Consider the following 13,964-nt stretch of genomic DNA (forward strand, 5'->3'; position numbering starts at 1 on the left):
TATTTTAATGCCAACTTAATGATTTGTTTTATTTGATTCACCTGAGTTATACTTTGAAATGGCAATAAATTTCTCTACATTGTTTATTTTGGGTGGGAAAAAAAGGTAGAAAACTAATCATAAAATACCAAAGTTTAAAGCAGCAAAATAATGTAACTTTTTTTTTTCAGATTTTATTTATTTGTTAGAGAGAGAAAGAGAACAAGCACAAGCAGGGGAAGCAGCAGGCAGAGGCAGAGGGAGAAGTAGGCTCCCTGGTAAGCAAGCAACCCGAAGCGGGATTTGATTCCAGGACCCTGGGGTCATGACCTGACCGAAAGCAGCCACTTAACCAACTGAGCCACCCAGGCATCCCTGTAACATTTTAAATAAATGCCTATGCTGGTAAAGTATAAAGAAAATAATAGGATGATAAACATCATTATCAGCAAAGAGATTACCTCTGGCAAGAAGAAGAAGGCTATGATAAGGGAAGACTATGTAGGCACCTTGAAGCATACTTGTAATGATTTCTTTCTAAACATGGTTGGAGGAGCCTAGGAATTTTTTAATATTTGTGTATACCATCTTTCTGCAGTGAAATATTTCATTAGATGAAACAAATTAATCATCACCAAAACTTAAGGGCATTCATGTAAAAAGGCACAAAAAGTAAAGAAACACAAACGGGACAAAAATAAAACTTGACCAAACCAATGAATGGCAGGAAAGAAGTTAGGGAAGAAGAAATCATGTAAAGTGGAAAAAATAGGATGGCAAAATACATCCAAACATATCAGTGATTAGTATGAATATGCATAAGCTAACATGACTATTTAAAACATAGATTCTTAGATTGGTATTTAAGACAAGCAAAACCTGGGGTGCCTGGATGGCTCAGCCGGTTAAGCATCCAACTCTTGATTTGGCTCAGGGTCTTGAGATCAAGCCCCACTTTGGGCTCCGTGGTGGGCATGGTGCCTGCTTTATATTCTCTCTCTCCCTCTCCCTCTGCCCTTCCCTCATGTCTTCTCTTTCTTTTCTAAAAAAAATGAAAAAATAAAATAAAACAAGCAAAACCCAGCTCTATTCTATTTATGAGGACATATAAGATAAAATATGGTAAAGACTGAAAATGAAAAGAAAATCCTATATAAGAAATATGATAAGAAGGAGAAGGCAATAGTAGCGATACAAATAAGAGACAAAACAATATTCAAGGTCAAACAGGGACAGATCGATAAAAGTTGTTGAAAATTCCACCAGTGTCTTAACATAAACAGAAAAAAACTTTCATGAGGATGTCTCCATCTAACTGAACAAGTGCAAATATAAAAAAAAAAAAAGAGAAACTCCTCATATATTTTTTTTAAATTGCAAGGATTAAAACAAAAATCATACAAGCATTAAACGGAAATAAGAAGCTACATACAAAGAGAAACCTATAGAATCCTTTCACTTCCTTTTCATGATGCTAAATACTATAAACACTAAATTTTGAGAGGAAAAATATTTGTGACTCTATAGTTCTGATAAACAGTTTAGGAATTTGGCTCAAGTCACGATCCTGGAGTCCTGGGATCAAGTCCAGCATCAGGGTCCCTGCTTAGTGGGAGTCTGTTTCTCCCTCTGACTCTCCCCTCTCATGCTCTCTCTCATTTTCTCTCTCTCAAATAAATAAATAAAATCTTAAAAAAAAAAAATGGGGCACCTGGGTGGCTCAGTCATTAAGCCTCTGCCTTTGGCTCAGGTCATGATCCCAGGGTCCAGGGATTGAGCCCTGCATTGGGCTCCCTGCTCAGTGGGAAGCCTGCTTCTCCCTCTCCCACTCCCCCTGCTTGTGTTCCCTCTCTTGCTGTGTCTCTCTCTGTCAAATAAATAAAATCTTAAAAAAAAAAAAAAAAGAATTCATCATATGTTAACTTGTGAGCACACACAAAAATTCTCTTTTGGCATGTATTGCCAGAGCACTCTTCCAGGTAAATCCACTCCAATGGTGAGAATGGAGACTCAGAATGAGGCATGAAATTTTGTGGACTTTTTGTTTTATTTTGTTTTAAAAGATTTTACTTATTTATTTGACAGACAGAAATCACATGTAGGCACAGAAACAGGCAGAGAGAGGAGGATACCCCCAAATTTTGTTTTTCTAAGACAACATATAAGTCTGCTCAGGGTGCCATAACGAAATCCCATAGCCTGAGTGGCTGAAACAAATGACATTTATTCCCTCATGGTTCTGGAGACTAGAAGTCCCAGTTCAAGTTGCCAGCCTGGTTGGTTTCTGATGAAAGCCCTCCTCCTGGTGAGAGGGTGGCCACCTTCTCACACTGTGCCCTCTCATGACCTTTCCTTGGGGTAAGCCCTTGGGGTAAGAATTTGCCAATGTCTCTTCTTATTAGGACACTATTCTTATAGGATCATGTCCCTATTCTAATGGCCTCATTTAACTTTAATTAATTCCATAGAGACCCCACCTCCACATACAAGCACATTAGGAGTTAGGGTTTTAGCATATGAATTTGGGTGGGGAGACACAAGAGTTCAGTCCATAACAGATAAGAAATGAACATTAAATCATTTAAACATAAATCCGATTAGGACCGCACATTTAAAAATTAATTTAAGATAATTAATAATAATAATAATTAAAAAGGCAATTAAAAATGAGTATCTTAAATCTCAAAATGGAAATGTACCAAGTAAAATAATATAATAAATCGATTTAGATTCCAGGCTATGTTAACAAAAACCCAGACACAAAATAGGTTTCAATTCGAAGGGTATATATGCACCCTTATGTTCATCGCAGCAATATTTATTACAGCCACACTATGGAAGCAGCCCAAGTGTTCATCAACAGAGGAATGGATAAAGAAGATGTGGTGCATGTATACACACACACACACACACACACACACACACAGAACGGTATTTTTCCATTTGCAACAACATGGATGGAGCTAGAGAGTACAATGCTAAGTGAAAATAAGTCAGTCAGAGGAAGACAGATACCATATGATTTCACTCCTATGTGGAATTTAAGAAAAAAACAAATGAACAAAGGAAAAAAGAGCGAGACAACCAAAAAACAGACTCTTAACTATAGAGAACAAATGGATGATTACCAGAGAAAAAGTGCATGGGGGGAGGGGTGAAATAGGTGATGGGGATAAAGAGTACACTTATCGCAATGAGCACTGAGTAATGTATAGAATTGCTGAATCATTGTATGCCTGAAACCAATCTAGCACCGTATGTTAACTATACTGGAATTGAAATTTAAGAAAGAGGTTTCGATGTCATAATTTTATGTTATTTTTCTGTAATCCATAGCTACTTTTCTGACCCGACACTACTGTGTTTAATAATTTTTCTTTTAATCTTTTTCATGTTTTTCTGTAATCCTGTAACTCTTAATCATTTTAATATGCTAAAAGGTGAGGATTTACTGTTTATATGAAGCAGGTACATTGTAACGCACTGTAAGCATCTGACAATTACTAATGTTTGCCATTTATACGACTTGTCTCTTGTAACTCTAAATTCATTTACTAATAACATGAGAAATCTCTTCAATCAGCAATTTCACTTAATTACATTAGTTAAACTCCCAAAGCATATGTGCTATCATTTTGGTTATTCAGCAGGCTTTCTGCCTGAAACTTCTCAGTACTTCTGCATACCCTAAGAAAAGTGACAATTAGAGTTGAATACCCAAGAGTGCTAAAATTCTCAAAGTTATTTGTCTCTTTTATTGAAATTTATTTTTGAAATTAGTTATTAAGCATAATATATAGGATCAATACCAGATGATTTTCAAAGCATATTAGGTTAAAAAAAAAACATACTTTTATTAGAGTTTAAAAATGTAAAATGAGAATTTATGTCATAAAAAATAATCTACAATTTAACTTATTACTGAATTCTTTTCTCTTTTCATTTTCCTCTTTATACTGTAGCAAAATATACAAAACTGATAAATTATCAAATATTTTAACTCAGTTCAAAATGTGACTGTATTACTTGTTTTTTAAATTTAAGATTGATCCAGTTAATCCATTTTATTTAGGTCCATTTATTATTTTTTCTAAAACTGCCACAGAATGCAAAGGTTAAACATTATTCTATAAAATGCCACAAGGCAAATTATTTATGTCTGCATTTCTGATATCAACTATTAAAAGGCAAAAAGCATATCTCACAACATCACATACAATGGCATTTAGGAAGAGAAAAGACCTACAAAAGACCACATTTACTACAAACAAGTTTGTATAGGTAGGATTGCAAGGTTTAGATGTAAACATTCTATGTGAGAGGATAATTAGTAGAATTCGGTATCTGTTTTCTGAGTTACCTGAAACTTGTCTTAAAGAGAACTTTAAGATTTAAATTTTTAAAATTCTAATTTTTATAGATGTAAGCATTTTATGTTAGAATAAATTAGAACTAGAAAAATCATACACTTGAACTTTTATTTATCTCTCATTCATGTAATTCTCTTAAGACATTACAGCCTTGACTCTTAAACCCACTTCCACCCAGAACTCTCTTTAATCTCATGATTCCATGTCCCAGTCACTCTTGGGCCTTAGAGAACTCTAATGTATTCTCTATATGTGGCCAGTAAATAAACAAAGAAACAGAGCATGGAAATTTCTGCAGAAATTTTAAAAACCAGTCTTGGAAGTAATGTCTATCACTTCTGTCCATGTTTCATTGGCCAGAACACAACCATATGGCCCCACAAAACTGCCAAGGACCTAAGAAATATATGTGTCTCAAAAGAAGAGAAATAACATCGATATTGGTGAGAAACAACGTTCTCTGCCCACTACTTTTAAGAAGGTTTTCTACCACAGGATGTTTACGTCATACGAGACTGACCAAATCACAAAACCGGATTTTGCTATCTCCTTCAGGAACACAACAAGACAAACAATAGTTTTTACTTAGACAACTTGAATCTTATCAAACACATAGCTAGACTTCACACCAGTCCTTTCATAAACTTAGCCCTACAACTTTGTCCTCAATCTCTCCCAATGAAAACAGGGAAACAGTCCTCTATCACTGTCTATCCATGCGCCTTCTTTATAATAATAGCATGGCATTTCATATGATAAATTATAACATGTATATATAGTGCTTTTTATTTTTATTATTTTGGAATAATGGTTATTCACTGTGACAATGACTGTTCTTGATGCTTTTTTACTTTTAATTTTTTTTTAAGATTTTATTTATGTACTTGACAGAGAGCGACCACAAGCAGGCAGAGTGGCCAGCAGAGAGGAGGAAGCAGGTTCCCTGCTGAGCAGAAAGCCCGATGCGGGGTTCGATCCCAGGACCCTGGGATCATGACCTGAGCCAAAGGCAGAGGCTTTAACCCACTGAGCCACCCAGGCGCCCCTGTTACTTTTAATTTTATCTAATAGCAAACACATAGCTATCCTGGTGATACATAGGCCGAGCGCTGAGAGCGTGTGTCACAGAAGATGAGAGATGAGTGGTATTTCTACTGTCACTTAACAGAGTCTGTGTGAATGAAGGAATGCAGAAATGGTCGGTGATGATGTCACAACGGCTCTGAGATCTTCAAACTCAGGGCTCAGCTTCCTTATGAAAGAGAGAACCCTTTGACCTGTGTGTGCTTGCATTCTATGTTGGAAGTCAGGGGTCAGCACTCTGCCTGGTTTTGCAAATAGTGTATAGTTGTGCCCATTTGTTTACGTGCCATCCGAGGTCAATTTCAAGCTCAGATGGCAGAGTTGAGTAGTGCGACAGATTGTTATGTGGTCCACAGGGCCAAAAATACCAACTATCTGGACTTTGCCATTAAACATTTGCCCACCCCTGCTTTAAACCCATGAGGAGAGATCATCAAGTTTCCTTTTACAATGACTTAGCTTCCATTTTCATCCCACAGAAAACAAAGTAAAAGCTATTAAGAGCCAACTCTAACACCTGGTTAACAATGTCCGTTGTTTAGCTTCAAAAAGGTTCAAACTGAAATTGAATTAAGGAACACTGGGAAACCTTATTGAACAACAGTTCTTTGTAATGATTTCCTGCCTGTGGCGGCCAGTTTTGAGTGTATTTTATAGTCGTCTTTCATTTATAAATATATGAACACAAAGACAAATTGTCTCTAAAATTACAGTTTTTAGTCTCAGATATTTCATAGCACAGTGATATAAGTTTTAATATTTGTAGATAGTTTGAAAAATAGGTGTAAAGGGACTGTAAAATGTGGCATAAATCTTAGAGCTACCTGGGGCATGTTTTAAGTGGTAGACCTGTAAGGAGCTGCTAAAGTAAGGCTTTGTATCCTCAAACCTATTTGTGTAATAAATAATGCATCACACATTCCAATCTAAATGCAGCATACTGAGGTGCCTAATTTCCATTTTAATCATAAGTATTAAAATTGCATATAAGATTTTATTATTTTAATAATATCTAAAACAAAATATAATGGTATAAGCCATTCTTATCAAATGACTATCTGAAAAGACAGATTAGCCCCATTAAGGGCAAATATGCTCTAGTTGCTAGGACCATTAAAAAGTAAGAAATTATTCTTCATTATCTAAGGCCTTCCCAGCTAACTGTTAAAAACAAAGATAAAAGATCATAAATGATGATTGCCAATTTCAGTTTCAAAATTACAACGGACTCTTTTTTTTTATTTCACCGAGAGACACACATGCATTTCATAATGTGCTACCAATCTACACTAGCGTGTCATTTTCTTCCCATTCAAGTTGGGGCTCTTCCATGATACATTCCAATGATATAGTGATGAAAACAGTAGACCCAATGTCTGCTCCTTTAGACCTATAACAAAGAATTAAAAACAAGTCCTTTTTTTTTTTTAAGATTTTATTTATTTATTTGAGAGAGAGAGGGAATACAAGCAGGGGTGGGGTGGGAAAGGGAGAAGCAGGCATCCCCGCCGAGCACAGAGCCTGATGTAGGGTTCGATCCCAGGACCCTGAGATCACGACCCAAGCCAAAGGCAGATGCTTAACCACTGAGACACCCAGGCGCCCCTAAAAACAGATCCTAAACTGGTCTTCATAAGTAAGAGTTTTGAAGAAGAGCTGAATGCTACAGAGGGTGTGCCAAATCTAGGTTGACAAAACAGAGTTTTCAACTTTCACAGAACTTTCTATAGCAATTTCTCTGACCCTTTATAGTCACACTAATGATTAAAATGAGTGACGATGTAAAGAAAAATTTAAATATGGGCTTCTAAATTTTCATTAAATTGTATTTTTACAATTTGCCTTAATATGCTGTACTTCATAGTGATTTTTTTTAATTTTTATATATATTTAAGAGAGTTCAGACGCCTTGAGGGATGGCCACACAGAGTAAAAAGAGATGCCATCAGAGGTCAGTCTTGGTTTAAACTACAAAATAGATGATTTGCTAAGATCCTGCTGCCTGTCTTGTAATCACTTTGCTATTTGAAGTCTCCCCCAGCTGTTTATTTTTTTTAAAAGATTTTATTTATTTACTTATTTATTTGTCAGAGAGAGAGAGCACACACAAGCAGGCAGAGTGGCAGGCAGAGGTAGAGAGAAAAGCGGGCTCCCTGCTGAACCAGGAGCCTGATGTAGGACTCGATCCTAGGACCCTAGGATCATGACCTAAGACGAAGGCAGCAGTTAAACTGACTGAGCCACCCAGGCGTCCCTCTCCTAGCTGTTTATTAACTTTGTGCAGCAGCCCTGATTTCCTAGGCAACATTTCTTTTTTTTTTTTTAAGATTTTATTTATTTGACAGACAGAGATCACAAGTAGGCAGAGAGGCAGGCAGAGAGAGAGAGAGAGGGAAGCAGGCTCCCTGCTGAGCAGAGAGCCCGATGTGGGGCTCGATCCCAGGACCCTGAGATCATGACCTGAGCCGAAGGCAGCAGCTTAACCCACTGAGCCACACAGGCGCCTAGGCAACATTTCTATAAATATTTTTCAAGACCAACCACCAGAGACTCAATAGGGATGCTTATTACAATATACAGATTCCTTGGCCAATTTTCAGTTTTACTGGATGACATGTTGAGGGAGGTAGGCCTAGGAATCAGTCTAAAACTAATCAGAGAAAGTAAACTAATGGCAGACAATGTCATAATATGTTATCCCTCTGAATGAGACATTGCAACTTTAAGAAAGTTCTTTACGAGAAAATTACTTAGATTGGAGAAGAGTGCTAAGTTGGAAGAATTTCAGGTGAAATGGAAAGATTATGTAGATATGTGAGAGTTTGTGTTGTTTTACACTTTTCTCCTTAGAAGCTGGTATCTGGAGGATCCATGTTCACACCAGCTATCCAAGGGATTTTGACTTATTCAGCTTAGATACAACTACCTGGGTTGCCTAATAGAAACTACTAATAGAAACTGTCCTATTAGGTAGATATTGGTGTATTTGCCTACAAATGTATGCAAATATTACACATTTTCCCATTTTTAGGAAAAATATGAGTGTTAGGTGAGTGATATTTCTTACCAAGTCAGAGTGGATACCTGAATGACTGGTTTAAATACTTTATATATTTGGAAACATGCATCCTGTAACTTTGGATATGGTTTTTTCCTTATGCAATTCTTACTTTCAACAAATATCTCTCTTAAGGCAAGAGCCCCCCCCCCCCTTTTTTTTTATTTAAACCACCTAGAAATATAAGAAGCCAGCTATCTATTGTTGCAGAGAGTAAAGTCATTTTTGTTTGAAATTGTGCTTTAAGAAAATGACTCAAGAACAAACTGGTGACCTGAAACCTAGACCAACATATTTAATGGGGATTCAGGAACAAAAGAAAAAGTAGTTTTACAATTTTCCTTATAAGAATAAGAAGAGAGGGGCACTCGGGTGGCTCAGTTGGTTAAGCATCTGCCTTCAGGTCAGGTCATGTTACTGGGGTCCTGGGATAGAGTTCCACATCAGGCTCCATGCTCAGTGGGGAATCTGCTTCTCCCTCTACCCTTCCCCCCGACTTGTGACTGCTCTCTCTCTCTCTCTCACTTTCTCTCTCTCAAATAAATGAAATGAAATCTTAAAAAGAACAAGAAGAGAAAAACCCTATAGTCAATGAGAGAAAGGGGAATTAGAATTATAATGTTCCTTGGGCAAGCTAGAAAAACACTGAATGAAACAACCATACACCAACAAACCAGACAACCTAGAAGAAATGGAAAAATTCTCAGAAATGTACAACCTACAAAGACAGAAAGAAAGAGATAATCTAAGCAGCCCCAATTACCAGTATGGAGATTGAATCTATAATAAAAAAAAAGTCTCCCTACAAAGAAAAGCTTAGGACCACATGGCTTCGATGGTGAATTTTACCAAATATTTAAAGAATTAATGCCAGTCTTTCTCAAACCCTTCCAAAAAACTGAAGAGTAGGTAACACTACCAAACCCATTTTATGTGTTCAGCATCACCTTAATACCAAAGCCAGAAAAGGATACTACAAGAAAAGAGAACTACAGTTCAAGATCCCTGATAAATATAGATGCAAAAATTCACAATAAAATACTAGCAAATTCAATTCAACAACACATTGAAAGGATCATTCACCATGAGTAACTGGGATTTATCCCTGGGATGCAAGGATAGTTCAATACATACAATACATACAAATCAATAAATGTAAGATATCACATTAATGGAATTTTTTAAAAAACATATGATTATCTCAATAGATGCAGAAAAAGCATTTAACAAAATCTAATATCAGTTCATGATAAAAACTCTTAACAAATTAAGTATAGAAGGAACATACCTCAATATAACAAAGGACACATATGATAACAACATATCTGATAAGCTAACATCATACTCGATGATGAAAGGTTGAAAGCTGTTCCTCTCAGGGTTTCTGCATGGCTCAGTTGGTTAAACAGGTGACTCTTCATTTCAGCTCAAGTCATGATCACCAGGTCTTGAGATCAAGCCCTGTGTTGGGCTCTGCACCCAATGGGGAGTCTGCCTGAGATTCTCTCTCTCTCCCCTGGCTCACTCTGCCCCTGCCCCTCTTCTGTTTCAAATAAACAAATAAATTTTTTCAAAAATAGAAAAGCTGTTCCTCTAAGGTCAGGAACAAGACAATAGTGTCCACCCTCACTATTCATATTAAACAAAGTACTGGAAGTCCTAGCCAGAGCATTCACTGAAGAAGAACAAATAAAAGTCATCAGAATTGCAAAGGAGGAAATAAAATTGACTGTATTTGCAGATGGCATGATTTTATACAAAGAGAATTCTAAAGACTCCACCAAAAAACTGTTAGATCTAATCAACAAATATAAAGAAAAAAATACTAATTAGAAAATTTAAAACTAGAGTAAGAATCATTACAAATCAAACACCTACTGTACTATGTCCTTGATACTTAAATTATCTCATTTAATCTTCATAATAACTGTGGATTGAGTGTGTTGTTAATTCCAGTTTGCAAATGACAAAATGGAGTCACAAGTATTAAATTACTTTCCATGCTCTGTATCCTACACAGGGTTATTTATATGCTACTTGGTGGCTTTAAAAAAATGATATATAGCCAAGGTAAGTAAATGCTAAAGCAACATCAGGACCACTAATGAGGAAGTCTCACTAACGGAAATGAAACACGTTTTCCTTTGACTAATTCAGTGTAGCAGAGGAAGTCATTACCAACACAAAAGTATATCCAGGCTGCGCAGAGGTTTTGACTTCAAAATTAAGTAACTGATATACTGTGTCTTTAAAACTAAGCTAAGTAAATACTGTAGGCTAAATGCTTATGTCATCCCCAAATTCTACGTTGAAACCCTTATCCCCAGTGCGATGGTCTTTGGACACGCAGTCTTCAAGAGGTAGTTGGGTCATAAAGATAGAGCCCTCAGGATGACAGTCATGTCCTTATAAGATGAGAGAGGAGAAGCTTGCCTCCTCTCTCTCTCTCTCTCTCTTTCCTACTATATGAGGACCTAGCAAGAAGATGGCCATCTTCAAACCAGAAAGAGGGCTCTCACCAGAATTTGGCCATACTGGGACCCTGATCTTAGACTTCCCAGCCTCCAGAAGTATGAAACTAAACAAACAACTTAAGAATCTAAGGATGAAAATATATGTAAATTAATGCTTTTACTTTATTACACTGTCTGGCATTATATCTTTACTTGAAGAGCTTTAAGGAAAGCTCAGTTTAAAAACCATTTTTTAAGGCATGATATCTGTAACAAGATAATATTTCAAAATCTATTAATGTGCTTTTCCTTGAATATTTTCTTATGTTGCCAGAGTGCTCCACTCCTCAAGGAGTCCTATGTTATGGCTAGAGAGTGCAAGAAAGTGTCATTGTTCACCTCTTGAAATTTCAAAGAGTTTCACAAAGCCAATTTTTAGAGATAAGAGTGCTAAAAACCAGGTTTTCATTTTTCAAGAGCCAAGCACTTGAGAGAGTAAAGTAGAAACCCCAGCTAGGTTAAAGATGGAACCTAAGCCAATGGGGGCCTGTGACTAATTTCCAAAATTGAACTCTGAGACTATACAAGGTTCCATTTCTAGGGTCAAGATTGGATTGGATTGACTTGGAAAAGAAAAATGGTAACAGGGTGCACTCAAGTAGAGAATGTCACCTGTTTATAGAAAACTTCCCACATGCCCCATTTGAGCACATAGGTGCTGTAAAGGCTAGTCAATGGCAGGGAACCAAAGACTGGCATAAGGATGACGTCTAAACAAGAGACCATGGCAGGGATCAGGAATATCCACAGCAGGTACTGCCCCATGTCCCAGTGCTTTGCAGGAGCAGCTGTATCTTTTATGGAAATCAACATCCAAACATGAAGTGGCACAAGACCTTTCACTGGGAAGCCACTGGGGAACATATCTCAGACTGGTCACCCCTGTTGCCATAATAAGCTTCCCACTGTCTCAGACATGACCTTGGGAAACAAGGTAACCTAAGCCTTGGGAACTGTCTCAGACATGACCTTGGGACACACAATAACCTAAAAGAGGCTCACATGTAAGTATAAGAGGATTAAAATGTAAAAGCAGAAAACAAGATAAGTTAGAGGTGAGGACAAGCAATTTATCCAAAAGAAAGTCATTCCTTGATCAAAATTTACTTGATATTTTTACAGGGCAAGAATCAGGGCGACTAAGCAAGGGTAGAACATGCTCAATGATTGAGAAGTGGCCGTACATCATCATTCCTATAATTTTTTTTTTAATTTGGTTCCCTCTAGTTTAAGGTGGTCCATGAAATATATTTCCTACCATCTCCTCGGTATTTATTGCTCCTTAGAATTTCTAGAAATGATCTGCTTTTCCTAGGGTGCCTGGGTGGCTCAGTGGGTTAAGCATCTGCCTTCGGCTCAGGTCCTGGTTTCAGGGTCCTGGGATCGAGCCCCACACCTGGCTCTCTGCTCAGCAGGGAGCCTGCTTCCCCCTCTCTCTCTGCCTGCCTCTCTGCCTGCTTGTGATCTCTCTGTCAAATAAATAAATAAAATATTTTAAAAAAAAAAAGAAATGATCGGCTTTTCTCAATTCTCAAAGCTGCCTTTAGGCAGAGAAGTCAATTTGAGGTTCACAAGTAAGCACAGAGCTTTACACAGATAACTGTTAGCAGGAATATTACATCCTCCCCCCGCCCCAAGTTACAGGTTAGAAATAAGAACTATTGAGCAAAGTGAACTGTATTAAAGAAATGTATTTTATTTTATTTATTTGCTTTTTAAAAGATTTTATCTTTAAGTAATCTCTACACCCAAGTTAGGCCTCGAACTCACAACCCTGAGATCAGAAATTGCATGCTCCACCGACTGAGCCAGCCAGGAGCCCCTAAAGAAATATATTTTTTAAATTTCAATCAAATAAGGAGACTTCAAATATAATTTAAAGAAAGAAAAACAGAAATTGTCTCAGAAAACAACAGAACAAATAAATTCCTGAAAAAAGAATTCTGCATCTTGCTGATCACAGTTATTGAAAGGGCTGGAAAAAAGTTAAAATGCCCTTTAGCTTAAGAGTTTTTGAGTTATCCACAAATCAACTCATTTCAGAAGAATCCTTGGTCATTTCTTAATACCAAAATTTATGCAGATTTCTCTTTTGAATGTCTTCTACATTTAAAGAGGCAATCATACGAAATCTGTATTCCATACATGATAATTTCTTTGTTCCAGCCAACTCTTAATGGAGGGTAACTAGTACAACAGCATCTCCCTGGACAAAAAGCACTGGAATATTCCGTCTTGTTGATTTATACATCTCTTCATATGTTTCCTCATCAATCTCTAGAGTACACACAGTTTCTTCCCCATCTCCCAATATCATATTTAAATGCTGATCGTAAGCATGTAATCTGCCTGGAAGCTCTCTGTCATTTCTCATTTTCACATAAATATGCTCATCCAGGCTGAGCCTGATTAGATCCAGGGGCTCTTCTACGGTGTTGGCATTTTGTTGCCAGTCCATGTCACCCGCCATTTTGTTTCAAACCCTATGCCCTTTTCCAAAAAATGTATTTTGAAATTTACATTTCTGTATCTGAGTCATTGCGACTACAAATCGTAAAACAACTACACTTAACATCAATGTTAATCATATTGTAGTTGAGAACGTTTTGCTTTACTTTTTTGGAATAGTGGAGCATGCACGATGTGATATTCCAGCACCATATACACTCATAAATTTCCTATTGTAACAGCTTTATTGTTTTCTAAAAATAAATGGTATAGAAAAAGCTTATCTTATGAATCTTTAAATAGTTTGATATTTATGAAGTTTTATTGCCTCTTCCTAATCATGCAGGAATTTCAAAGTATCTTTAGATGGATAATCAATGTGTTAATAAAGAGAATAGATTAAAACAATAAAAATATTAGGTCAGAGAATTGTATTATACAATAACATTTTTATAAGGACCCCAAATATGCAAAACTAAACATCATATTTTTAAGGATACAAACAAATATGAC

At 36.7% G+C, this 13,964-nt stretch overlaps 1 pseudogene; it reads right to left on the minus strand.

Moving 5' to 3' along the window:
- Positions 1-13,078: 13,078 nt before the first annotated feature.
- Positions 13,079-13,473, minus strand: LOC125091536 (U6 snRNA-associated Sm-like protein LSm3; annotated as a pseudogene).
- Positions 13,474-13,964: the final 491 nt, after the last annotated feature.

The sequence above is a fragment of the Lutra lutra genome, chromosome X (genome assembly GCF_902655055.1).
Source record: "Lutra lutra chromosome X, mLutLut1.2, whole genome shotgun sequence".
Taxonomy (NCBI): Eukaryota; Metazoa; Chordata; class Mammalia; order Carnivora; family Mustelidae; genus Lutra; species Lutra lutra.